This window comes from Syzygium oleosum, unplaced genomic scaffold, assembly GCF_021117445.2.
Source record: "Syzygium oleosum isolate NSW1041296 unplaced genomic scaffold, Sole_v2.1 Sole_v2.03, whole genome shotgun sequence".
Taxonomy (NCBI): Eukaryota; Viridiplantae; Streptophyta; class Magnoliopsida; order Myrtales; family Myrtaceae; genus Syzygium; species Syzygium oleosum.
In genome coordinates, this window is record NW_026607487.1 from 905,408 (window position 1) to 933,098 (window position 27,691).

A 27,691-nucleotide genomic window follows, 5' to 3' on the forward strand; every position below is an offset into this window, starting at 1 on the left:
CATGCTTAAGGTAGTTTTTGCTTTTATTCGAGATTTTCTCGAGGACGAAGGAAAATCGGGGAAGAAGATATCACGACTACCCGAGATACAAATAGTGTTATATTTACGTTGATGCGGAAACCAGTCAATCGGCAATGAGTGCGTCCAAAATTTTTTACCGGAGCAATGTCGAAGAAGAACTAATGTCGACTCATGATGAGGATGATGGTAATTCGATGGATGTTAAAATCAAAGACTCCACGCACAACTGAGACGTGAGAAACTCGCACAAATAGTTGTTTTAGTTAGTCTTGATTTTGTCTGTGCATTATTATGGCGGATTCGGTCTTTTTTCTATTACAAAGGCATCCGGTGTTTAGCATGAATATGATATTCGAAGAAGACGCTGTACTGTTGTTTGTCGAAACTTGAGAATTGGAAAAGTGCCTCTATTGTTGAAACCAATATAGCGGTTAGAGACCTAAAATGGCCGAAGTCGAGAGGATCACTCTCAGTTTCCTTCGTCATCACAAATTGGCAAGGAGAGAGTTCCAGGAACTCGGACAAGTACGGACAAAGACACTTTTCTTCATTTTGGCATTTAATAAGCTATACAGAGTAGGGGTGAGCATGGTTCAGCTGGAGCTAGTCCAACACCTAATCCAAGGACCAATCCGTATAGTATTGGTTTCCAATTTTTGGGACCGAGGACCAACCCTGTTGAGCCCGGGACCGAGGACCGGACCGACCCTATGGGTCCAGTCCGGTTCTAGGGTCAACCCGGGACCAATCAATTATTTTTTTGTTTCATTTTTTTTGTATTTCTTGAAAAAACAGACATACTATTTCAAATTACATATCCATCAACAATGCGACATTGAGCAACCAAATTATGAACACCAGTACATAACAACATAAAATTCACACTTGCCAAAAGCCACAAACCAAGAAAACGAACACGTGACATACAATTAAACCATAAGGAATTCAAAATACGTAATATAAATCATGAATTATGTAACTTCATATCTTGTTCATTCTCAAATGATCGCTTCAACTTCCAAACACCTAAAAACAAAATAAACAACACACATAATTAATACTTAACAAAATATATTTGTCCAACTGAGTTGCGCTCGTAAGGCGAGCAAGGTGAGCGGAGAGGCGAGTGAACATAGGTGATCGGCAAGGCGAGTGAGGCAAGCAAAGAGAGGTAAGCGGCGAGCCGAGCAAACATAGGTGAGCCAGGCAAGGCGAGAAGGCGAGGTGGTCTAGATAGGTAGAGACAAGCGAAGAGATTTTCTATTTTTTTTGCTCAAAGTAGAGCTGGGTTTCTTTATACTTTCTGTTTACACGGCAAACTAAACTGCATAAGAAAGAAGGCAATAAAAGAGAAGACTCTAGGGTTTAGAGTAGATAAAAGTATATAATGTATAATATACAGTATATATACTAATATATAATATATACAGGGTTGGTCTGGATTGGACCAACCCTAAACTCCCAGGACCGAGGACCAACCCACATAGTGCAGGGTCCAAGGATCCTAGGACCAAGAACCGACCCAAACCCCCTAGAAATCGGACCAGGACCGGCCGGGTTGGGCCGGTCCAGGGTTGGTCCAGGGTTGACTCTAGACCGATGCTCACCCGCAATACAAAGACCAAACTTATCCTTCCTTGGTAGATGTTCTTTTTTTTGGTCAAAGAAACATTTTATTCGTTTCCATGCATATACAATAGAGATACGCAGTCCAATTGCAAACCAAGACAACAAAACAAGTTTCAATAGAAGATGAATTATCATAACAAGTTTATTAGTCACACACTCAAAGAGTAGATTTGAGACTTTTTTAAATCGAAATTGGCGGCCAATCACCGAATTCGTCTTCAGTAATGAGCTCACATACCGAAATTTCCATTTGTTTCTATGGCTTTACCTTTCGATAATACGTGCCTAGGTTCGGCGTCCCCAACACCATTGCCGTGCAGAGTAAAAAGGTTGAACACGCACAAATTTGACACCCGTGAGAGTAAAATCTTCACGAAACTCCTTCGATCTCCTTCGAAACTGGACTTGTACACTAACAAAACCCGAGGAAAGAGAAACCCCAAAATCTTATACGCAAGAAAAAACCCCAAATCTAGATTAGATCGGGATAGAAACCTCCCTCAAACGAGAAAGAGAAACTTCTAGATCTAGACTAGATCAGAAGAGAAAAACTCCTCAAAATGGGAGGAAAGCAAGAAAAAGATAACAAAGAACCAAATCAGCCAAAGAAAAAGGAAAAAAGGGAGGGGAGGGAGAGATTTAACTCAAACCCTCCCTTCCATGGAGAATGAAGAAGGTAGCTATGTGAAGATAGGAGTGAGAGGAGAGAACCCTGCAGAGAGGATAGGGAAAAAGCGTTTTTCGTTGGTACATGTTCAATAACCTAAATTTGATAATGGTGGGTGGCGATAATAACGGACGAAAGCGATAGTCGTCCATGAGGGGTGTATTGATTGTTAATGGTGAAGAATCAAAGGCCAGTGGTGATAAATGGTGAATCCTGCCATCCATGGTTTAGATTTGTGCTTGTGTGGAGCTGTGGCCAAACGTTAAAGGCAGTGAATCGATGATTGGTGTTGATCGATAGTACTTCGTGTTATCTTCGATTTGGAATAAGATATGGATATGTCGCTATTGAAGCTCGGTGTGCTGGAATCAATGGGTGTTAAAATTTACGTGGGCAGTAAAAGGAGATAGGATGGGAGGAAAAAGAATAAGAAATAAATAATAGAAATATGGGAAGAGGGGAAAGGAGAGATAAAGGAGTAATTGGGCTTTATATTAGGAATTGGGTTTAGAATGAATCTAGAATGGTTTCATTAGAGCCAAGGTTCAGTTTGATTGCATTTTAGAAATGGGCGAGTAATTTTTTTCACAAGAACTAGGCTCAATTAGTGAGCCTATGTGCAGCCTGTCTCATTGAAATTCAGATTTGACTTAGACCGTTGGCCAAGTTGGCCGAGTCAAGAATTGGGCCCACGTCCTTATGAGCCGAAACATAACCTTACATGCGGGGTGGCATCAAAGGCCTAGTCCAAGTTCTCATGTCTCCGAAGTTACAAAAAAATTTAAAAATAAGAAAATAAATAAGAAAACCCGACATTAGAAAATCAGAAAATTGGTTAGAACTGTAGGCCTTGATTATATTGTTGGGTTTTCGCATTAGTTAGGATAGTTATGTTTCTTGATTTTTATTGTAATTCGTGCCTTTACTTAAGTGATTGATGATTTGTGTGTTTATGTTAGATTATATTGTGGATTCCTAGTTTAAGTTAAGATTACTTATGATTAGTTTAGCTGATCAGTCCTAATGAATGTAATAGATTTAATTTGACAATTATAAAGGAAAAAAAAATAGTAGTTTAGCAACATCACTTTACAAAATAGAAAAAACGTCATAGTAAATAGCTTATTTGAATTTTGAAATCAACTCAGATAGTTGAATAGGTAATGTGAAAGTATTGTAACCTAGGAGAAACTTGAGGGGGACTAAATGAGTACTTAATATACTAAAGTTGGATTGGGACCTTGACTTGGGATGACAAAGTATTGACTTGGAGCTTCACTTTTCTCCGAAAATTCGAATAGCCCTCACTACCCATTTTAAGATAGGATATATAGTCTCTAAAGTCAAGCTCATAGGGTTGCTATCCTCAGGCATAATAAGGTGGCCATGTTATATTCTTTGCTCAATTCTTATTGGGTTACCGTACTGTGCTCTAATTTTTACTTTTTCTTTCGTTGCTTTCTCAGACCAATAGATTGTGTTTCTTTCATATTTCGATTCTGAGTCGTGTTTTGCCTGTTTTAGTTGCATGGTTAGGTTACATTTTAGGACAATAATAAGCACACACACAAAAAACACTTCATTTACCCTTAGTGGATAGGAACTTTAGGAATCATAATTGGACAAGAAGAATGCATGTGACACTTGGTTAACAAATGATAAAATTTAGGTAACGAAAGGGTACTAGTTTAGTAATTAGTCGAATCAAGTCCCCGACCCTATATCTGTGATTTCGTAGGTAGTGAGGTAGCTTCTCGTGTCTCACTTGGTATCTAGCCAACCCCAATAGGCTAGTCGCGATTCCTCATATAGAATTCTCATAGAGTTAATCGCATTAAAATAAAAATCCCAATGTCGGGCGAGGTAAGGGTTAAGGAGAACCCGCGTTGATTGAGGTCCATTGGTCTAAGTCGACATTACCTCTAAAATCGTATTTTGCCGAACACCATGTTGGGAGGATCATGACAATCGGTATGAATATTAATTTCAGGATATCTTGGTAGGCTAGCAATTAGTAATATAGGTGGAGATGTAACAAAGGGGGGATCTTGATCGCCTTTGCCACAGGGTGTTAAGCGTGATGATGGTTAGATATCCGAGAGCGAGATTGGTCAATAGAATGAACTATTAACGTGTGATTTGATGAGATTGATAAGTGGATTAGACCGTTGATATTTGTTTTGATATTATTGATAAAAATTGGTATTTCTGCCGTGAATATATTCATGTTGAAGTAATATATAACTCGTTTTCATCTTGTAAGCTTGTTATATTCTAGATTTTGTGTAATGATGTATGTTTTTGTGTCTTAAACGTCCATTGTGGATGCTTGATCTTCTTTGAAGATATGTACTACTCACTAAGCTGTGGTTGCTCATTTCATTCGTCATCCATCGGATTCCTTGGTTAGCGGCAGATAGAATGAGAGCATTCGTGTTATCGCCCGAGTTTCTTTTTTATATGGCGAATTTTGGATGTGTGAATTTAGTTAGTTGTATATATCTTAGCTGTACGTGACCGAGATGAGTTTGCTAGGTTTAGTTGTTAGTTGGAGATGTACATTTATTTTTCATGGATTATAGAAACTCTAATGTTGTAACCAAACTTCTGGATATATATTTTGATAACAGGTTATTGATTTTTATTTCAGGCTGCATCCTTCGAATAAAAGGACAGCCGTGTCATTCCTTCATTCTTGTTGGTTTTGGGAGTGTAACATCTATTGGTATCATAGTGGGACCCCCTTCGATAGGTGAATGGTTTGGGGACAAAGCACGTGGAAGGTAGTGGGCTGTAACCACCCGGCCCAACAAGGGTGAGGAGTGTCATTGGGGCGTCAGGCCCTAGATAAGGAGTAGCTCCTAGCAGGCTTTTAGGATGGCGAAGAGACCAAGAATGAAGCGAACAGTGTACAGAATAAGGGGAGAGCGATTTGGGGATATGTGTGTGTGTGTGCGTGTGTGAAAATTGGAATTAACTCACCAAGGTGCCTTTTAATGTAATGGTAAGCTTTGCTTCGGAATTGTAAAGTTAAGCGTACTGAAGTTAAAGTATTACTAGGATGGATAACCTCCTAGAAAAGTGCCTGCCTATACGCCAAAAGATAAAACCGCGAGACTCGGTATGGGACGGGCCAAATCGGATAGTACCCCAAGTGAGTTAATCCAAGAATATCACAATAAATACAAAAATTGAGGTACGCCAACTGAAATTAGGGACCACATGCAACGTTATTTTCTTGGCCTTCATAATAAAGTTCTAGTTTGATCAAATAAATTCGATGGAGTCATTCATACATATAATTTAGTGTTCAAAGGATAAAACGATGTGTCAAGGACTCAAAAGAAAAAAAAAAAACTTTACTAGCTTCGAGGACTTCCCCAAGGAGCTCCGCTAAGGACTAGTATCGGATAATTTGTCAAGGATTAAGCTGAATTTATTTAGAAAATTAGGACCCTTTAAAAAAGAACTTATTGATGAGATTAAATTTGACGATTAATACCCACGTATAAGAAGAAATTCTCACAATAGTTAGCAACTTATTGTCACCTTTGTAATGGACCTAAAATTTGGTTAGAAATCCATATCATTCGACTAGATGATATATATCATTAAAGGAAAAGGATCACCTTTCTCCTCTACATACCTTTCTAGTAATCAACTCATTCAACAACATGAATGAATTTCTGAGTATATAATGGTGCTACTCTAATTCATCTCAACACATCATTGAACTAGGTCACAAAGCTGTCAAGGCTCTTTGAGAGAGAGAGAGAGAGAGAGGTCAAGTACAGTTTAGGTGGGAATAGCCATGGTGGTAATAGCATCTAAGAGAATGGGCTTGATGATGCTTGTGGCGGCTCTCATATTGTGCTCGTCTATTGGTGCCAACGCCGATGCGCACATACTTTTGTCGCGCAAGTGGTAGTGTGCATTTTTATGTGCCTTGACAACCCCTGTAGTTCCATGCGTTCTCAAATGCCTCCTTAATCCTCCCGCTGAGTCCTTGACGTCCGCGGTATTGCAGCACTGCGATGTCAGTTGTTTCTTGTCTAATTGCCTGATTATCATCTAGGTAAAAATCTCCACATCAAAATCAAAGATATAACGTAGCTTCTTATGAGATCCATAAAACCAAGGAAGTCATTATGTAATCTTGTTTTCTTTATCAGTGTCTCATTGATATATTTTAAATATGAGAGGATGGTTTCGTACTAAATCATTTCATTTCCTTCAACTTCGATATGTATACTCTTGTTAAAAGAAATTCGATTTCTATTTTAATCTGAGTCACTTTTTAATCTCTTGTTTCATATTCGAACTTATGTAGACACCGAGAAAGTTGGAATGGACGTGAACAAGGCTAGAGCTTGTGCAAAGTCATGCTCTCGGAGTTGCCAGAAGACCTATTCATTGCACTGAAGTCATTTAACTTTTGTAATGCCTTTGTGGCTTCATTGCTCAAAAATTAAAAGTGCCTTTTTAATATTCAACTTGACCGTGAGATATAAATACAAAAGAAAAGGTAACCTCTACAAGATAACGAAGTTGGCTTTGTCATGCCTCTACGGATTCGTGTCAAAACACGATTGTATGTCTTCATGCAATTCGGTGACCTTACCAAGCTTGAATACCTAGATCCGACGATGAAATCGTCAATTGCTCTGACCATATGTTTTCTGTTTTGGGTTTGGAATTGACAAAGCTCACCAGTTCGAAAATCGAAAGAATCATATCACAATTAGATGTTCAATCAGAGTAAGCACTGCCTGTCAGTCAATTGTGCCAATCTCTCATCGATATAATTCCAGTATACTTGTTGAGCGATATTCTAGCTCTGTTTCTTTTGGTAACTGCTGCATTACACTCCAATATAGAGGCACATGTTTTCTGATTACAGAATCACCACAAATTTCATGGGGAGACATAGAACCTTTGCGACTCATTTGTTACCTCCTCAGCTTTTTAATGGATTTGCTGCAAATTGTCTCTCCAGCGCCTTCAGTTTTTCCGTCTATGCCTTCAAATCTTCTTTCATTGAGTCTACTTCTTCCCTTAAACGTTCGATTTCTTCTTTTTAGTTTTGTAAGAGGGGGGTCTTCTCCTGTCAGCTCCAGTTTCACCTGAAAAGAAAAGATGGCTAGATCTTGTAAGTAATTTTCAGGATTTTTAGTACGCAATGACTTTATAGATAGTTTCATGTGCATACACTTTCGACATTTGTGTTGAAGATGACATCTATTATGTATTACAAAAATTAAAACTTTTTGTTGAACTTATTCCGTGAATTTCTTAGCTAGCATCTGAAAAATGCCTTTTAATTAATATTTTTAGATCGCACAGCCAGTCAATAACAAAACATCCTAATATTCGAGATCATTGTCATAACTCCTCTATTTGTTTTGTTTCCTTCCAAAGAACCTTATGAACGAAATATTTATCTCTAACATCGACTTCTCCTCTTAATTGAACATACATTTTTCTATAATACTCCTTAGAAGAACACGGACAATTTCAAACCATTCATGTTCTTCGATAAAAAAAAATCATTCATGTTTAAAATCAACTTATATATATATATATACTACATATATATAACTAATAAATTATTAAAAAGACAAAAGGACATTGACCGAAACATTAATAGCGTTCAGGGACGAAATTAAGGTACGCCCAAGATACGAAAGACTTTGTTTTTGAAAATGTCACTGGAATGAAAAATGGTTAATATCACAAAAAATAGCAAACTGGTACACCTGCGATAAATTTACCGCGAACCAATTTTTTGACCATCAAAAACTCTAAGTTGGTACACCTATGACAAATTTACCCCGAACTAATTTTTTGATCACAAAATACCCTAAACTGGTACACTTGTGACAAATTTACCATCTGTTAAATTGAATTAGTACCACGAAAAATCACAAATTAATAAACCTGTGACATATAGAGGGGCAAAATCCCAAACTGGTACACTTATTATCTGGCACATGTCATTTAATTTAACAATTTGACAATAAAATTCAACAAAAACTAACGGAGGGTAAATTTGTCACTGGTGTACCAGTTTGGATATTTTTGTGATCAAAAAACTAGTTTGGTGTAAATTTATTGGGGTTTTTCGTGGTATTAACCTAAAGAAAAAAAGCTTAAAAGAGCAGTTTCACCATCAATGACAAACAACCACGTGGACACACGCATGCGCATGCAAGAGAGGAAATCAAATGGGTTGGACTGGCTCACCCATGTTCCGTTTACGACGGTGGACTCTCGATACCACATAACCGGAACATGTCCGAACGTAAATTGCTCTCTCTTTTTATTTATTTATTGTTTCTCTATATGAATTTCGCCAGCTCAATTAACAAAATTAGATTCGAAACAACGCTTGGCTTGGTTCTACTTCAACGCTGAAAATGTGGAGTGAGATCTAATTTTGACTTTTGAGTTGTTTAGGTTTTAATTAATTCGTATTTTCACTTTTTATTTAACTAGTATGTGTATAGATGGTTTTATGTTGTTTAAAATCGTGATGAAATTTTGTTCTTTTCAATTACGTCCCACCAAAAGTAAAAAAATAATTTATATCTATATAAAGAAGAGCATCGTTCCGGAGGTTTGCAGCTCCGAAACCCTAATAACTCTCTCCCTTCACAGCCCATCATCATCATCATCATCATCTAGTCTCTGGCTCGCTCACTCCTTGTCATCTCTCATGGAGGTGAAAATCGGAGGCGGTCCTTGTCTGGCATTTGAATCACCCTCAGCGACTAAGGCAGACGACGGGGCCGGGCCGTCCAAGCCCCTGGATACGAGCGTGACCGCTCTGATGCGGCTCGATAAGATGGGATTGGATAAGGAGGCCATAAAGATCGGGATGGAGATGATGGATCCGGTGAAGCTGGAGGAATTGAAGCAGGAGTGGCGGGGTTTACGATTGAGCGAGATGGCCTTGATGACAAAACAGGCCAACCTCCTCATGGAGTCTTATCAGCTGGCCAAGGCAGCAAAGAAATAGGCTTGGCCAGGGATCTAATTGTGGGATGAAGCTATCAGGAGCTTACGATGCTCTTTTTTTATTTGTAATGTATATTCTCTGTCCACGGGAACTTCTATCATGTACATCTCTTTCAGTTCCGTGCCTGTTGAAGTCCAATTTGTAATCAATCTCCCTCATTTCATATATATAAAAGGAACTTTAGAAGTTGATTATGGTCAATTTTTTTGCTCTTTTTTCGTTGCATCTATCATGTGATGACTGTATTCTTAGATGGCAATAGATGTTTATAATGCCAACTACTGTCCGTTTTACCCGGAATTGGCAATGACCAGGCTTGCAGCCTACTATAAATAAAAGGAGCTGTACATTTACCCTGCTTGGGCTTATGCAATGCCAGAATCTATACTGAAACTTCCTCTTTCACTGCTGGAATCTGTGGTTTGTACTGTTAGATTCCGAAAACCGATGAACGGTTGAAAACCATCAACGAAACAGGATCATACATGTATAATTCATTGAGAAAGCATAAACACGGAAGCGTACCTGAATCCATAGCGTAGGCGTTGTTCGGTGTCGTGCGGGTAGCCTTCCGAACAATACGTTTTCTCTAAGAGTTCCCTTTGAATTCGCTTTGTGTTTCTCTCTTTCGATGGGATGAAGAGGAATCAGTAACTTACGTACGTTACGGGACCATAACCGCTCTTATAAGGTAACCCTAATGTTACCCTTTAGAAATTACAATTTTGCCCATCATAAAATTGTAATTTCCCCTTTTAGTCTCTACACATTAAAGGGCCACACCCTATTTGATACATTAAAGCCCTAAATTACCTTAACTTAATTTATCACTTTTAAAGGGCTTAACTTTATATGACAGTATGCATTGCATTATTATTTCACATATAACCCAACGTTGGATTAAGGATCCAACATGTACATCTCTTACATATTATGTGATTGGATACAGTCCTGAGGTAGGCAGGTGAGTTTTAACATGAGAGTTCTTCGTTATACGACCTTACATTACCTCGCCTTCATAAACTTATCTTACATTTCAATATCATCTAATACTTTTACCAGCATTTTACTCGTAAGTCCTGACTTCTATTGCTTTACGCTTGTTCATGCAGGTTCTTCTGCAAACTAATAATTTTGTTCTCTGCGCACTTGTCCTCAATATCCATGTTCCGATTTCTGGCCTCAATCTTTCAAACCGCGGTTGCTTCCACCACAGCTGGTAGTTTTGCAATTCTGATAATGATGCTATTTGGCACATTGGCGGTTTCATCATCCCAAAATGTAAGGATGTTCGGATCTCTAATCGCTTTGATTTTGGATAAATAAGTGAGGCTTAATTTTTCGCTTTGTTGCAGCAGCCTCTACTCCTGCTTTGTTGAAGTGGGGTTTCTGGGTCTCTCCACTATCATATGGAGGAATTGGACATTCTGTTAATGATTTTGATGCTCCACGATGGAAAAAGGTGATGGGCACTTAATGGTTTGCTAACTTTGCAGTATGAAGGTATTGATAAGGAAATAACGGTATTTGGAGAAACCAAAACCGTGGCGGCCTTCTTGAAGGATTATTTCGGATTTCACCATGATCAATGGTATGTCCTTTCCTTTTGTTCTAGCGACTCTTTTTGCATTCTGTATAGGGCGCTTCAACTTCCAGAGAAGATGACATCAGACTTCTCTGTTAGTATTACGGTGTAAACTCTAGTTGTACAATCCTCAAAACTTAGCCAAATAAAGTGAATAGGTTTTTGTGACAATGGAATGGCCTCATTCAAACATTTAGTATTCTGGATTTAAAAGTGTCGATGTTTTGGTAAGGCCAATTTGTAAAAGCTTGGATGAGGATTCATCGTTAGACAGTATGGAGTACAGCGTCTTCTTCGAATATCGTATTCATGCAAAACACCATATACCTCTCTGAGAAGAGCACACGACGAATAGCACAAAAACAAAGAGCAATAGCATTCGGAACAACTTTTCTAGTCATAAAGAGATCACTAATCAGATAGACTTTTACATCTCCAGTTGACAGAACAACTATTACAATGGTTACAACTTCTGACACGAGTTGACACGATATGCAAGTAGACATTGGCAAATCATACAGTGAGACACATTGACAATTTAAGACATGTAAGTTTTTGCTACCAAAATAAGAAGACGTAAGTTTTTCAAAATGCTTAGTAACGATATAATACTTCCCAATAGCACAACTTGACATTAATACATACTCCTGAATTTAACATGCGAACATGAATTGCTGGCCATAAATCTTATTTAAACAAGGAGGCAAACATGAGCATAGGATTCGATCAAGTAAGGAACGGCAGATTCGGTTTGATTTGAGTCAAGATCAAGGGTACTCCATTTGAGGTTTAAGAGTGACCAAAGGAGTCGAGGCATGTTTGTAAGATGGAGATAGCTCCATTGAGAAGTTTTGCAGAACCAAGGCCAGGACAGCTTTGGCTTCCAGGAGTACATAGTTTCCCGCAATGGAAGTTCTAGGACCATAACCGAAAGGCAGAAACGCTAACTCATTCCTGGTCACCTTCGAGACTCCCTCAGAGAATCTCTCGGGATTGAACTCATTGGCATCATTGCCCCAAATGTCTTGATCACGGTGGATCAGAAGCAGCGGCAAGAAAAGCTGAACTCCGGCAGGTATTTGTATATGTTCTGTCGCGACCGACCTCCCACTTTTTTTTCGTCAACATGCAAAAAAAAATGGGTTTCGCCTGGTACGTGCTAACTCTATGGTTTAGGACTTAACTCGGGCTCTCCCAAGCCCATACCATATCGCAACTTAGGGTTTAAGTTTTTAACATGCAAATGATTTATACCAAGGAATCGCCATTAATCGATTTGGGGTGGGTCGATTAGAAACCCAAATAAGGTGATGGGAGAATTACCCTATTCCTGCGAACTAGAGATTAACTGAGTTCGAGGACTTGGTTACACTAGTTGGATAACTAATGCCCTTTCGGCACCTTTTTACCCTGTTCACTTCATGAAAATATTTGTCAAGCAATTTAGATTGATTTTAGGACTTTTCTCCTAACATGTGAGGTGATCAAGCGAGTGCATAATCAGAAACGATTAGCAGTCAAGAACACAACAATTCATGCAGCCTAAGATTCTAACCTTAACTAAGTCAGATGACATTCAAAAACACAACAGTTCATGCAATCGTATTAAAAACATGCATAATAATACAACGGTAATAAAAATAATATGCAAAACTACCGCGCAACCTCATAGGCTTGTTTAATTTAAACATGGCAATTTATGAAATTATAACAACATGCATTAAATCATAAGATATACCACATACATTAGAAAAGAAAAATTTTTAAAAAAAAAATTTTTGATTTTTTTTTAAAAAGGTAAATAAGGAAGAAGAAGAAAGAAAAAAAGAAAAAAAAATTTAAATTTTTTTTAATTAATATTTTAAAAAAATAAAATAAATAAAATAATAATAAACGGGTCGGGTCGCGGATCTGGACCGGGTCGGAATCGACCCGGGTCAATGGATCCGACCCGATCATTGAACCGGGTCGGGTCAGCTGAACCGGGTCAAGCCGAACCAGCCTGCACAAGCGCCGGCGAAGCCGAAAATCGGCCTCTCGCCGGCCGACCCAGACCGGCACCGACCAAAATCCAGCCCCTAGGACCACCACCAAACCTCGCCGCCCACCTAGGTCGCCGTATGGCCACCGTTCGCCAGCCGGCGACCGAATTAAAAAACGGCCCCATTGAGGCATTTTGTCGAACACCGGGCGTGCGCGACCAAAAATAGGAGATTCTGACCTGTTTCGAGGCCCCGCCGTCGTCGGGAAACCTGTTCTTACCTCTGGCGACGACGCACGAACGGCAGGGGAAGCCGGTATGGGCCGGGACTCGCGCAAAACGGCCGGCGCGAGTCCCAGCCAAACCGAGCACAAAAACATGGGAAAACAGAGGCGGTCGGGACCCGGGGGAAGCTCACCGGTCGACGGCGCGGCTGGAGGCTTTCCGGCTGATCTGCGGTCGATGGCACGGCTGTGGGAACCTGTAGAAGCCTGAATCTCCTCTCTTTCCTTCTCTTTTCTCTTGGTCTCTCTCTCTCTTTCTCTCGATCTCTCTCTCTGTTTTTTCTCTGAAAATGGCCGACCCCCTCTCAGTCTCTCTCTCCGATTTTTATAGATGACGACGCTCACTCTCTGCCTCTCTGCGTCGGCGTGACGACGGCCTGCACCGGCCTACGCCACCCCACGACTTCCGCGGCCATTTGCAGGCCGATGCAGAGCAGAGCAGGGGGGCCGGTTCAATGTGCAGAGGCAGAGAGGAGAAGGAGGAGAAGGAGAGCCCGCGAAATCAGGGAGGACGGGACTGGCAATTAATGCCAGTCCCGTTGGCGTGCTCATCCGGCCCTGCTCTGGCCGGATAGCGACGGCGAGGAGCGGCGCCGCCGTGCGTCAAGCTGCTGTCGAGAACAGGGGAGAACAGGGGCAGCGAGAGCGACCGTGGACGGGGGAAGAAGGAAGGAGAAGGGCTGGGCCGGGCCAGGCCCAGCCGCGCGGGGGGAGAAGAAGGGAAAAAAGAAAAGCGGGCTGGGCCTACACAGGGGGGAGGGAGAATAGAGAAAAGAAAAAAGAGTGGGTTGGAGCCCATGCGGGAAAAAGAAAGAAAAAGGAAAAAGGGCCAGGTCGGCCCGGCCCCGACCCGGCCCAACTCGATTTTTTTTTATTTTTTTTAAAACTCTAATAGACCCTATTAATAAAAATATGCCTAAATTCTATATGCAATACATTTAAATAAAAATGTTTTTTTTTTGTTTTAGGAATTAAAGAAAATTAATTCCTAAATTTTGTGTAATTAATTTTGGGCAAATAAAAAATAGGTGTCAACAGCTGCCCCTTTTTGAAGGTGAGCTCGCAGAGGTTGAGCTCGTAGAGGTTACATTGAAAGATAAAATGACACCTAAATTTGGCCTATGCATGCTCAATGAATGCTATTTTTGGCGAGACTGGAGTCCCATTTTTATGATGCGATATAAGATGATGCTGCTAAAGCAAATAAAAACATACCTGGGGCTACTTACCTTGCCGAAGGGTAAAGTAATTCCAGATAGTTGATATTGTATGTCGAGGACCCGAACCTGTCTTCGGTCGCCTTGACGGGGGAATGGTTTGTCTAGGACCCGAACCTATCTTCGGTCGCCTTGACGGGGATTGCTTTTATTTAGGACCCGAACCTTTCTTCGGTCGCCTTGATTGGGGAAATCGCTTGCCTAGGACCCGAACCTATCTTCGGTTGCTTTGACTGGATTTCGTTTGTCTAGGACCCGAACCTTTCTTCGATCGCCTTGACTGAATTTCGTTTGTCTAGGACCCGAACCTTTCTTCGGTCTCCTTGACTGGGGATTGTTTTGCCAAAATACCTAGGGGTCTCGCCCGAGGATTTAATGGTTTGCCTGGTGGGTCCTCGCCAGCAGGTCTTGGAGAGACTCAAACGATGAGCACCTAGGGGTCCTCGCCCGAGGATTTGATGGTTTGCCTGGTGGGTCCTCGCTAGCAGGTCTTGAAGAGACTCAAACGATGAGCACCTGGGGGTTCTCGCCCAAGGATTTGATGGTTTACTTGGTGGGTCTTCGCCAACAGGTCTTGGAGAGGCTCAAACGATGAGCACCTGGAGGTCCTCGCCCGAGGATTTGATGGTTTGCCTGGTGGGTCCTCGCCAGCAGGTCTTGGAGAGGCTCAAACGATGAGCACCTGGGGTCCTCGCCCGAGGATTTGATGGTTTGCCTAATGGGTCCTCGCCAGCAGGTCTTGGAAAGGCTCAAACAATGAGCACCTGGGGGTCCTCGCCCGAGGATTTGATGGTTTGCCTAGTGGGTCCTCGCCATCAGGTCTTGAAAAGGCTCAAACGATGAGCACCTGGGGGTCCTCGCCCGAGGATTTGATGGTTTGCCTGGTGGGTCCTCGCCATCAGGTATTGAAAAGGCTCAAATGATGAGTACCTGGGGATCCTTGCCCGAGGATTTGATGTGAATAGAGGGGGTCAGTCTCGTGTTCAGGAGGGGTACCATAACAATCGTAGGTACCTGGATTTTTGGAAACGGGCATGGGTAAACTGTACTTACCTAGGCACGTTCCTGCCTCTTAAGGGCGTGTCTCCTGTCAGACGAGTTTTTGTTTGTGCAAACACATACGCATTCATTGGAGAAATAAACAACTAAGGCTATTCTGGAATGTCATAAGAAATATCTTGACCAGCTAGCCAAGATGCTTTTCTTTTTCAAGGGAACACCCTGTTTACCTTCTGGGTAGTTTGAAAAGAAATATGATGAAATACCTGGGATTTTTTACCTGGAGGTTTAATGCATCATCTGCTGAATACCCGACCTTTTTCGGGGCATCTCTCTTGGGATGATAATGAGGGCTTCTCCAACGCCCGAATTTTCGTGCCTTATCACTAGGGATCAAAACTCTGAGTTGTGAAAGACGATTAGCGTGAACATGCATGCATTCATCAAGGGTAGACAAGCTTGGCTATTCCAGAATGTGTATTTGGAAGTTCATGCATGATGATTTTGCCATGTTTGCATCACCAAAAAAAATCCACCGAGGATCAATCAAGATAATTTTTGTTCGCAAGGTGGACTTCTCGAGATGATGAGCGAGGGACTTTCAATCAAAAAGGACTTTCCACTCACTTTCATTGAAAAGGGCTATTTGTCCCGTCTATTAATGCGGGAACATCGAAAATGCTCAATCTGACCGTTATCACATCCGCAAGAGTCTGAGTTTTCTCGCAAGCGGTGCGACGCTGCCAATTTGAGAGGTCTTCTTTAGGGTCATAATGCTGGCTTGATCAATGGCTTAACAAAGGTGACTGTCTAAGTCAACGCCATGAAAGAAAATATTCTGCAATTATGTCCAGGTTTACAAGTCAAGAACCCTGCAAAACGAGACAAAAATAGTCTTACTCGCACTTCTTCGAGCGTTGTTTATAAACATTTGAAATTCCATGTTAATTCAAGTGCCCTAGTCAGAAGAGACTTCATAAGGGATGTAACGTGGGCTTGGTTTACAGGTTGAGGAATGAAATGATCATTGGGCTCAAAAATGTGTGTAAGGGGGAGAATTGATGATCATCTAGCATTGTCACCAGTCTTTTTCTCCGCCGTCAAGATCCTTCTGGCAAGCTTCTTAGGTAATCCTGTGTTTTAGCTTCTTTGACAACTTTTTTTTGAGGAGTTTCTGCGTCAAGCATTTTCCTGGATACCATTCGATCTCTGTCCCAGTTGTTTTCTCAAGAATAGGTTTGTCTATCATGTGGCAGATCTTTGCCAAGACAGAGTTCCTAAAGTAGGAATTTGTATCAAAGAAGAACTCAAGTTTAAACCCTTTGGGGTCGTCTATTTTGTACTGCTTAATGTCTTTGAGATATTTGAGAGCGCCTTCATCACGCTCAGAGATCTCCTCAGCTAAAACTTCATTGTTTTTCATAGCAGTTACCCAGAAATTAGGGACTCATTTCTCTTCATCTTTTTCATCATTTTTCTTCTTCTCCTTTTCTTTTTCTTTGTTTTTTTATTCATGAACATTGGCCTTGCTTTTACCAGGCACACTGCTTTTTCATGCCCCTAGTTTTTAGCATTTTTTTGCTGTTCTTTTGGTGTTATCAGGACTAGCCTAAACAAGTTTGAACAGAACAATATTATTAGGCTCTTGGAGTCTTCATCTTGATTCGGTACTTTGGACCCTGATGCTCAAACTATGGTGACTTTTGCCTTGCCCCGGTGTGGGGGATGATCATCAACTGGGTTCGTACGAAATGAAATCGCCAGCTCAATTGGGCTAGCAAGGGATATAAGTGTATGGGATAGAAGAAGAACTGCTCTTCGTCATCCTAAGATACTTAAATTATCGTGAGAGTTCATCTGCAATAATAACACTCAAAGATTAATGCAAGTGAGAGCAAGAAAATTTTTATTCATCTTTTCACCTTGTGCGAGCTATTGCGACTGATGATCATAGAAAATTTTAGATATTACAAACTCCTCATCCTTCTTGTCTTGCTCAGTTCCTGGGTGAAAACATTACTGTTATCAATGACATGTTGGCATTTGGACAGGCTTTAGTTTGCTGCTTCTCTCTTGACAAAGCCCTCTTAGCTTCGACCGTTCGACCATCGATGATGTGCTTGTCTTGGAGAGACTCTGTCGAGGACCACTGGATTCGTGAAGACGACGAGGTCGAAGTCACGGGGGCGGTGACCGAAAGGGAGGGACGCTCTTCCTGCCCCCTCTGAATTCGAATCCTCTCTGTGATGCTGGTTTACCTCAAGCTGCCCCAATGTGGGGTGGTTCTTGACAGGGGTGATTTAAAAGGAACCTTCGAGTGTATAGGCTCAAATGGTCAAGCAAAGGATAAACTGTGGTGTATGGGGTAGAGAAATGAACTGCCTCTCGTCATTTTGGCTACAGTACCTTATGCGAGAAATCCCTTTACCTTGTAGAAATGAAACCTTTTCGCTCATCTTGCAATGGTTTGGTACGTGAGAATGTGTATAGACTAAGGATTGCCTCTCATCATCCTGACACACCTCGTTCAAAACATCGGAGCAGTTCAACACCATTCGTCGAATTGTCAAAACTTTCACAGGAAATTGGTGAATTAAATAGGTAAAATTACCATGCAAAATTACTTTCCACGTAATGCACTTGAGGAAGAAGGTAGTGTCCATTTTTTTAAATTATTTCTTCTTTCTTGTTTCTTTCTACTCTTATGAGAAGAGTTTTTTTTAGGGAAAGAGATACTTACCTATGCTGCGATAGTAGAGCAAACCTGCAAGGTAATAAGGAAGACCGTAAATGCTCCGATTCCTAACTGCATAGGGCATGTGCAATTGCTTGCATGGGGATCTTCGCAGCAAAGCTAATTTTTGCTTTAAAGGTCTTTGACGGGCATGGGCGTGACTACCATCGAAACTTCCCTGGTTGTCAAGATCGGCCTTGACGTAATTTTGTCACGTGCGAAACCCTTTCCGGTTAGACTTGCTATCGTGAGTGTTGTTTACCCAATTTTGTCCTATGTAAAAGGAAAAGATATGTCATTTCTATGCTAAAGTGGATGAACTTTAGGAACGAAATACACCCTTTTTGATAGACTGGGAGATCGCATGCCCCCTAGTCTACTCTTCCAATTAAGCACTTCTTCGTCATGTTTCATTCGAGAGGTCCCAACATTGGTGTTCCATCCGGCTTGCTAGCACGTCAGAGTCTAGCATGTTTCCTAGTTCATTATCTGCAAAAAAAAAGGGATGGAATGTCATTTCCAAAATATGTCAAGGAATAAGACATATCTTTTTCTTTCAAAAAGGGGTAATCTTTTCTTAATCTGCCCCCGACTTTTGTACGAAATGATGTTTCGCTCATCATGGTGTCAAGGAATGCTCAGCACTCCCTCTGACTCTCTGGAATTGATATCTCATACTAGAAGTAATGAGATTTGCCCCACATTTCATTTTGAAGGTTGGCTGATCTTTGCTCGGACTACCCCTATCAGATGAGTTGGTCCGCTAGCATCACCAGGGTCTGATGTACTCCTCAATTTGTGCTATTTCCAAATGTCTCCTTTGTAATAACAAATAAAAAAGGAGTATGCTCTGAGACACGAAGTGAGTGAGTTAGAAAAACACACAGGGCTATGAGCATGCACGCTTTTCCACCACCATTCCTTTTTTGCCATTTTGAAAAATGATAAAACATTTGTTTTATTTTCAAAAGCTTAGAAAAAAGGAGGCATGAGGAAGCCCGGGCCTCAGAACACTTTCCTTTACATGGCTGGATATCATCAATGGGCCGATTTGGGATACCTCCTCAGGCCCTCAAAACAAAACATTTATAATTCTTTTGAATAATTCAGGCGAATTACATTTATTGGAATGGAAATTGCAATACTAAAACTCCAAGCATAATTAAAAATTCAGAAAACTAGGAATCTTAGAAAACAGCTGAGACTTTATAAAGCAAGAAAAGCTCCCACATAGGAGGATTCAAACTATTAAATATGCCTCTATTCTAAAGGAGGAAAATTGAGTCTTCAGTTTACTCAATGACGACATCTGCGCCTCCTTCTTGATTGGGTGGTGCATTGCGGAATGAAAACATCTTTGCATTCAACAATTTCTAGACTTTATTTTTCAAGACAACACAGTCATTGACGGAATGTCCCGTTTCACCCAAATGATAGTCACATGCCTCGAAAGGATCGTAGTTGGGGAAACGCTCAGGATTTTCACGCTTTGGCTTTTTAGCAAGCAACCTCTTTTCCAAGAGAATAGGCAGGATCTGAGACATAGGCAAAGGGAGTGGCGTGAACTGCTTTTTGTTATTTCGCCTTTGGGGTGGCTTGCGGCCTGAGGCTAGTTGCTATCCACTGCTCATCTGAATCATTGGGGAAGGATGAACGGTTTGGGTGTATGCAACATCCGTATCTGTCAGGGGTTCTTTCTCCTTCTTCATACCGAGTTTCTTGCTTGTGGAAGTGGGGTTTGTAAACCACCCCTCGCGCAATCCCATTTCGATTCGTTCGCCCACATGAACAAGACGATTAAAGGATTTAGCAGTGGCACCAACCAGGCGGTGTCTGTATTTATATGGAAGAGACTTTATGAACAACTTTACTTGTTCATGATCAGTGAGTTGTGGGGTAACCTGGGCGGCCAAATTTCTCCATCTGGTGGCATACTCTTTGAAGGACTCACTCTTCTTCTTCTCAACGCGTTCCAGATCATCACGAGTAAAGGTGACGTCGAGGTTGAATTGATAATGCTTGAGGAATGCATCAGCGGCATCATTCCATGACTTAAAAGTATCCACATCTTTCGACATGTACCATGTCAAGGCTGGCCCCGTCAAACTTGCTTGAAAGGTCTGAATCATGAGGGGTTCGTTGTTAATGTATTGGGTCATCTGCACATGATACATGTGCAAATGATGTCTGGGGCATGAGGTACCATTATACTTCTCGAATTCCGGCATCTTGAATTTTTATGGTACTTTGACCCGTTTATATATAGACAGGTCAAGTGGGACAGCATGTTGCGGGACTCGTAGCTGTTTCAGCATCTCTTCGAACTTTGCAAGGCGTTTTTCATGTTCTGTCATCGGTACAGCTTCAAGTTCAGGCTTCCCGACAGCAAGGGGAAGCGGATTGTCCTCTAGATGGGGCATTTTGCTGTCGCTGGCAGAGGCTTTGTCTTTTTCAGTAGACGGTGGTGGTAACACCACCTCCATTGCTGCAGGCGCGGGCGTGAGCTTGCCCTGAATGGATTCCACCTGCTTTGTGAGATTTTGGATCACGTTGAGGACCAACTTCATCTCGTATTCCATGTTATTGAAACGGACGTTTTCTTCGGTCATTTTTTTGTGACTATCTGTGAAAACGCTGATATGAATAAGTATAATTTCCAATAAAGAATCATTATATGACCTAGTCATATTATTATTACATACTTTTCTTTATTTGCAAAGAAAAAAGAAAAAAAAAGGGTTTTTATTAATATTACATTACAGGCGGCATCCTCGGGGTTCGAACCCTGGTCGCCTCGGACCGTTACGCTATATCCTCGGATACCACTGGGCCAAAGGCCGCGATGGTGTCATTAAGGCGCAAAAAATTTTATTTATAGAATAAAAAGCGGTCCGAGTTATATTAACATTAGTATAACCCATAAACAGCTTTAAAAATGAAAACCAAAACCCCTAAACATAAATACTAGGAAAATATAAAATACAGGGGATTTTAACAAAAAGGCGTCCTTCATGGATGCTCATTCTATAAACGATGGGGAAGCTACAGTCTCTCGGAGCCGCTTATTTTCATGAACAAGCTCCGCAATAAGCGTATCCCTCGTCTCGTCGGTCCCACCATGCCTGAAATTCTTTCTTAGGAGCGGGAACGAATTGGATATCAACTCTTCCCATCGCATATAGAATGCAATCAACGGGTGGCCTAACAATAACAAATCAATTGAATAAGTAGGCCGTATAAAAAATGAGAAAGGATAGAATATATACCTTTCCTTGAACCATGGCAATCACAACAACATCCACATGAGGAGTGGGGTTCGATTACTATCTAGATTGGCTCAGCAAAATGAAATTAAAAGGGTGCCTGACCGTCGCAGTCTCGCGTTGGTATCAAGTCCTTTTAACCTCGGCCAAATCGAAAGGAATATCTCATAGTCACGCTAATAGCGGCTAAAGATATTTCTTTACGATTTTTTAGAAATAAATTTCGGGGAAAAGAAAGGCAACCTCTACATCGCGGGCTCACATTCGAGGTCGTATCTTTCTTAACACCATCTTAAAATGCCCTATTGCGGCCCAGGTCTGGCAGTGTGGTTGTGTGTGCAATAGTGTAGTGCTAAATCATTAAGGCATGCACAATAATTTATAAACAATCAATTAGAACCTGCAAGAACAAATAATACCTTAATGTCAGGCTCATACCTAGAGTTCTTGCTGGCAAACAAAAATTATTTTGAACAGGAAAAATTTTTTGGCCTAAGTCCACTTTTTTAAAAAAAATGCAAGTCGCCAGTCTGTCGCGATCAACCTCTCACTTTTTTTTCGTCGACATGCAAAAAAAAAAGGGGGTTTCGCCTGGTACGTGCTAAGTCTATGGTTCAGGACTTAACTCGGGCTCTTCCAAGCCCATACCATATCGCGACTTAGGGTTTAAGTTTTTAACATGCAAATGATTTATACCAAGGAGTCGCCATTAATCGATTTGGGGTGGGTCGATTAGAAACCCAAATAAGGTGATGGGAGAATCACCCTATTTCTGCGAACCAGAGATTAACTGAGTTCGGGAACTTGGTTACACTAGTTGGATAACTAATGCCCTTTCGGTACCTTTTTACCCTGTTCATTTCATGAAAATATTTGTCAGGCAATTTAGATTGATTTTAGGACCTTTCTCCTAACATGTGAGGTGATCAAGCGAGTGCATAATGAGAAACGATTAGCAGTCAAGAACACAAAAATTCATGCAGCCTAAGATTCTAACCTTAACTAAGTCAGATGACATTAAAAAACACAACAGTTCATACAATCGTATAAAAAACATACATAATAATACAACGGTAATAAAAATAATATGCAAAACTACCGCGCAACCTCATAGGCTTGTTTAATTTAAACATGGCAATTTATGAAATTATAACAACATGCATTAAAACATAAGATATACCACATACATTAGAAAAGAAAAATTAAAAAAAAATTTTGATTTTTTTTTAAAAAAAGGTCAATACGGAAAAAGAAAACAGAAAAAAAAAATTAAATTTTTTTAATTAATTTTTTTAAAAAATAAAATAAATAAAATATAATAAACGGGTCGGGTCGCGGATCCGGACCGGATCGGAACCGACCCGGGTCAACGGATTCGACCCGGTCGTTGAATCGGGTCGGGTCAGCTGAACCGGGTCAAGCTGAACCCGCGTGCATAGGCGTCGGCGAAACCGAAAATCGGCCTCTCGCCGGCCGACCCAGACCGGCACCGACCAAAATCCAGCCCCTGGGACCACCACCAAACCTCGCCGCCCACCTTGGTCGCCGTCTGGCCACCGTTCGCCGGCCGGCGACCGAATTAAAAAATGGCCCCATTGAGGCATTTTGTCGAACACCGGGCGTGCGCGACCAAAAATAGAAGATTTCGACCTGTTTCGAGGCCCCGCAGTCCTCGGGAAACCTGCTTCTTACCTCTGGCGACGACGCACGGACGGCGAGGGACGGCGGTATGGGCCAGGACTCGCGCGAAACGGCCGGCGCGAGTCCCGGCCAAACCGAGCACAAAAACAGGGGAAAACAGAGGCGGTCGGGACTCGGGGGAAGCTCACAGGTCGACGGCGCGGCTGGAGGCTTTCCGGCTGATCTGCGGTCGATGGCGCGGCTGTGGGAACCTGTAAAAGCCCGAATCTCCTCTCTTTCTCTCTCTTTTCTCTTGGTCTCTCTCTCTCTTTCTCTCGGTCTCTCTCTCTCTGTTTTTTCTCTGAAAATGGCCGACCCCCTCTCAGTCTCTCTCTCCGATTTTTATAGCCAACGACGCTCACTCTCTGCCTCTCTACGTTGGCATGACGACGGCCTGCACCGGCATACGCCACTCCACGACTTTCGTGGCCATTTGCAGGCCGGTGCAGAGCAGAGCAGGAGGGGCCGGTTCAATGTGCAAAGGCAGAGAGGAGAAGGAGGAGAAGGAGAGCCCGGGAAATCGGGGAGGACGGGACTGGCAATTAATACCAGTCCCGTTGGTGTGCTCATTCGGCCCTGCTCTAGCCGAATAGCGACGGCGAGGAGCGGCGCCGCCGTGCGTCACGCTGCCATCGGGAATAGGGGAGAACAGGGGCAGCGAGAGCGACCGTGGACGGGGGAAGAATGAAGGAGAAGGGCTAGGTCGGGCCAGGCCCAGCCGCACGGGAGGAGAAGAAAGAAAAAAAGAAAAGCGGGCTGGGCCCGCGCGGGGGGAGGAAGAAAAGAGAAAAGAAAGAAGAGTAGGTCGAGGCCCATGCGGGAAAAAGAAAGAAAAAGGAAAAAGGGCCGGGTCGTCCCGGCCCCGACCCGGCCCAACTCGATTTTTTTTTTTATTTTTTATTTTTAAAACTCTAATAGACCCTATTAATACAAATGTGCCTAAATTCTATATGCAATGCATTTAAATAGAAATATTTTTTTTATTTTAGGAATTATAGAAAATTAATTCCTAAATTTTATGCAATTACTTTTGGGCAAATCAAAAATAGGTGTCAACATGTCCCAACTTGGTTGTCTTGTGAACTGTTTTGAGGGTCAGAGGTACAGGCGCATATAACCTGAGCACCTCGTTTAGTATCATGCTGACCCGCATATCACCAATCCAATAATGGTCAGCCTAACTTTTGTCCAAAAACACATTCATGTGGCCTATGTCGTAACTTCAAATGGGAAATTATGGATTCATATCTCTCATCACTTTTGCCATTAGCAAACAGTACTCATATCAGCTAATTCCTCAAGGAAAACTCTTGTACTGTATTTGTTCCAATGTGAATTTGTTTTAGTAAAAACAGTGAAAGCGATTTCATATCTGACTAGTCACCATTTTCTTCTGCCTTTTGTTTTGCAAAAACATATTTATATAACTGTGAGTTCCGGAAATTCCGGAATGTGTCTCTGAAATTGAGATAAATGGCATAATTAAATATGAAGACACTCCTTACCATTTTTAGCCGGTTTAACCCATCAAAATCATGTTTCTTGTCGCCAAAACTTGCAAAACTTCCTCTCTGGCTCTGTCTTGCCATTTTTTATACTTGCTCAACAAAATCAGAGTCCAAGTGGTATCCTGACCAGATAGGTAGAACACTTCGCACTCTTGAACCACATCCTGTACACTCGTGCCCTTTTGATGCCCAGATTTTTTAATTTCTTTCCTATTTGATTTTAGTATAGAACCCAAGAGATCCTTCTCCTCTGCTCCCCCTTTCTTCAGTGCCTTCTCTCTGGTGATCACCATGTCTTTCAAAAAACCTTTCAGTTCACGATCAATCTCACTCATCCTCTTGGGCAGTGTGGTTGGCAGGAAGCTGCATTTGTTTTTGTGATGCAACATATTCAATTTGAAAACTTTGAAATTTGATATGGTTTCTGCAGATTATATGGGTGTTGCTACATAAGTAAACTCAATCTTTTGCATGTATTGCACTTAGAAGTTAAAAAGGACTAGTGACTCAATTCCACTTTGCAATCTTAAGTTAGTTTCAAACAGAAGCATTTGTAACGAAGATCGAACTTTGAAATATAACCTTGTAATCCCTCCAAACTTCTCTGTCTGTCTTGTTTCACATGAATTCAGAACATATATTCTGAATTGAAGCCTCTTGAGTCATAATATCAGAGAGCTGAAAAGGAAGTGATGCTATGAAGCTCTTTACCACCAAAAAATCAATTTGGGAAAACTTTGGAGGAAAATTTAATTATTTGTGACGTCTTCTACAAGAAACATGCTGAGAGCCTAACTTGGTTGACATGCAAATAAATCAAAATAAAGCCTTATTTCGAGGCGGATGGTTGAAATCAAAAAAGGAACAAAGCTCCTTCTCTTAATGAAGGTACACTGATTTTTGCAAGTTTCCCTTATAGCAAGATGCTTAACGATATAGTCAACCTCGACATTAGAAGATCTCAGGACAACATGCTGCAAAATTAATCTCGACTTTACCTCGATCCGGGGATAAATACGAACTGACTAGCCTCACTAGCAAGGCGCATCAGTTCTTTTTGAAGGAGGAAAATGCGCTTGCCTTGCTCAGAGCTACTACCAAGGGCAGCTCTAGAGATCACATCGCTACTCAAACGCTCTGGGTGAGGCCACACATCCACTTCGCCACCTACTTGCTCCTCCCACGTCCTCATCATCTCCTCAAAACTCGAACATGTTGTTGTCACTACAAGCTGTAATTTCAACACCTCATAAGATAAACATGAATTGAATGATCTAAGTGTTTTTTCAAAGATCTCAGGTTCTCATTACCATGAAATCATGACACGGTTATTTCTAGTGTTCCCTAATCCATTAGACATTGCAATGGAGTCGGGAAACTCAACGACGAGTTGATTCAGCACCAAATTATAAGTCAGAGAGATTTGCCATTTCTTGGAAGTTTCTTTTGGGTACATATACTTCAAGATGATTTGGAGGATTAAATAAGGAGTCCGAAAAAATTTACCACAAACAATTAGGACTTGTCCTCACTCTGGCCAAAAAGGGGAGAGGAGAAACCATTACCTTGAGCTTTTCAAGATGAACAGCAGGGTCCATGATCTTTCTATGCTTGGCCCATTTATCACCCTCGAAATTCAGTAGCCCATATAGAAAGACATCTCCAAGGGCCTTGAGACGTGGCTTCTTAATCTCTTTGATCCTTGAAAATATTTCCTTGAGCATGTCTGAGTGTATGATAATCAACACAGGCCTTGGCGCCATTCATGTGAAGAAAAGCTTCCCTGCAAACAATATATTTCTGGTTCAGCGGGGTCAAAACAACGATCTGCAATAAAAGATCGAGCCAGTGATGGAGAAAGTATCTTAGGTCACGAATCCATCACAGTTATGACATAGTGTAACCAATCAATCACGTGTGTGCTATGAATCTCATCTCACTTTCATCTTTTTTTGATTGGTCAACTAGATCAAGTGTCACTATTACGTGGTGTATCCGCACATAAAATCCGTTTTCCTATACTTTGTGGATATGCTCGTGAGACAAGAGAGAGGAAAGGCCAAAAAGCGAAGAGGTGGAAAAAGGGAAAAAGAAAGCGGAAAAAGCAAAAAGCAAAAAGAAGAGAAAATGGGAAACGAATATGGCCATCCGATGGCGGTGTCAACTTCTCAAGGAGGTAAGTTTGCATTGTTAGTTTATCCCCTAATTTAGAGTATCTCAATTCTTATATGAAATATTATTTACAAGCATTCAAGAAATGAAAACTTCCATCTTTTTTCCTAACTCTGTTTGTGAAATATCTCTTCAATACCGTCAGCGCATCATATAAAAGCTTGTCAAGAAAAATACCAGGTCTAATGCACATTTTGTGGGCACGACATTCCTACTGTATCTTGATAACATATCGGATGTACCATATTTTTCGAAGTTGTGATGAACGAAAGGGAAAGCGAAGGAGGCGACGTGGTTGGAGAAAGGAGTGATGGTAGAGCTTGTTTGATCAACCTCACGGTCTCCCTCAGGTCTCGAAACAAAAGGCTGTAAGGAGTTCCGTTCAGACCTTGCTGTCTCAGAAATCTCTTGACCTTCCTTGGCTTCAGCCACAGAAACCACAGCACCTGCCTTGCACGCGTGAGCAAGGCGGTGACAACAATGGAGAGAACAACGGGTTGAGCCAATGGAGACATTTCTCTATTACTCGGTTACACCATGACTGCACTTGCCATCTTGCTGTGAGGGTATAAATAGGTCTCAGGATGCGTAAAGATAGACAACGGATTTGACCAGCACAATCATCAAATTGAAAAGAAATAAGGGAAAAAAAGAAGAAGAAGAAGAAGATCTAGACATTGCAACGTGATTAGATGATTTACAAACTCATTCAAGATGGCATCTTTTTTAACGCAAACAAAGGATCTGTCATTTTATTTTCCATTTCTTAAATGACGAGGAACTTCACTTTTATATGAGTACCTTAAGTTTCTAAGGCTCCATCTATTTTGCAGAAGAACTTTTTCCTCATTTTCCGGGATTTGGTTCGCTTAGTAAAATGACTCAATGGAAAATGATTTCCTCTTGGAAAATTGGAAAACATTGTCCAAAAAA

General features: G+C 41.3%; 1 long non-coding RNA gene and 1 pseudogene across 1 annotated transcript; one reads left to right on the forward strand and one right to left on the reverse strand.

Annotated features, from left to right (window-relative positions):
- The first annotated feature begins 10,255 nt into the window (after nt 1-10,255).
- Nucleotides 10,256-11,196, forward strand: LOC130137813 (uncharacterized). The gene is made up of 2 exons (XR_008816254.1): nt 10,256-10,616; nt 10,694-11,196. It is a non-coding gene; the product is annotated as an uncharacterized LOC130137813 (long non-coding RNA).
- Nucleotides 11,197-11,610: 414 nt separating this feature from the next.
- LOC115694595 (cytochrome P450 72A397-like) lies at nt 11,611-27,273 on the reverse strand (annotated as a pseudogene).
- Between the last annotated feature and the right edge of the window lie 418 nt (nt 27,274-27,691).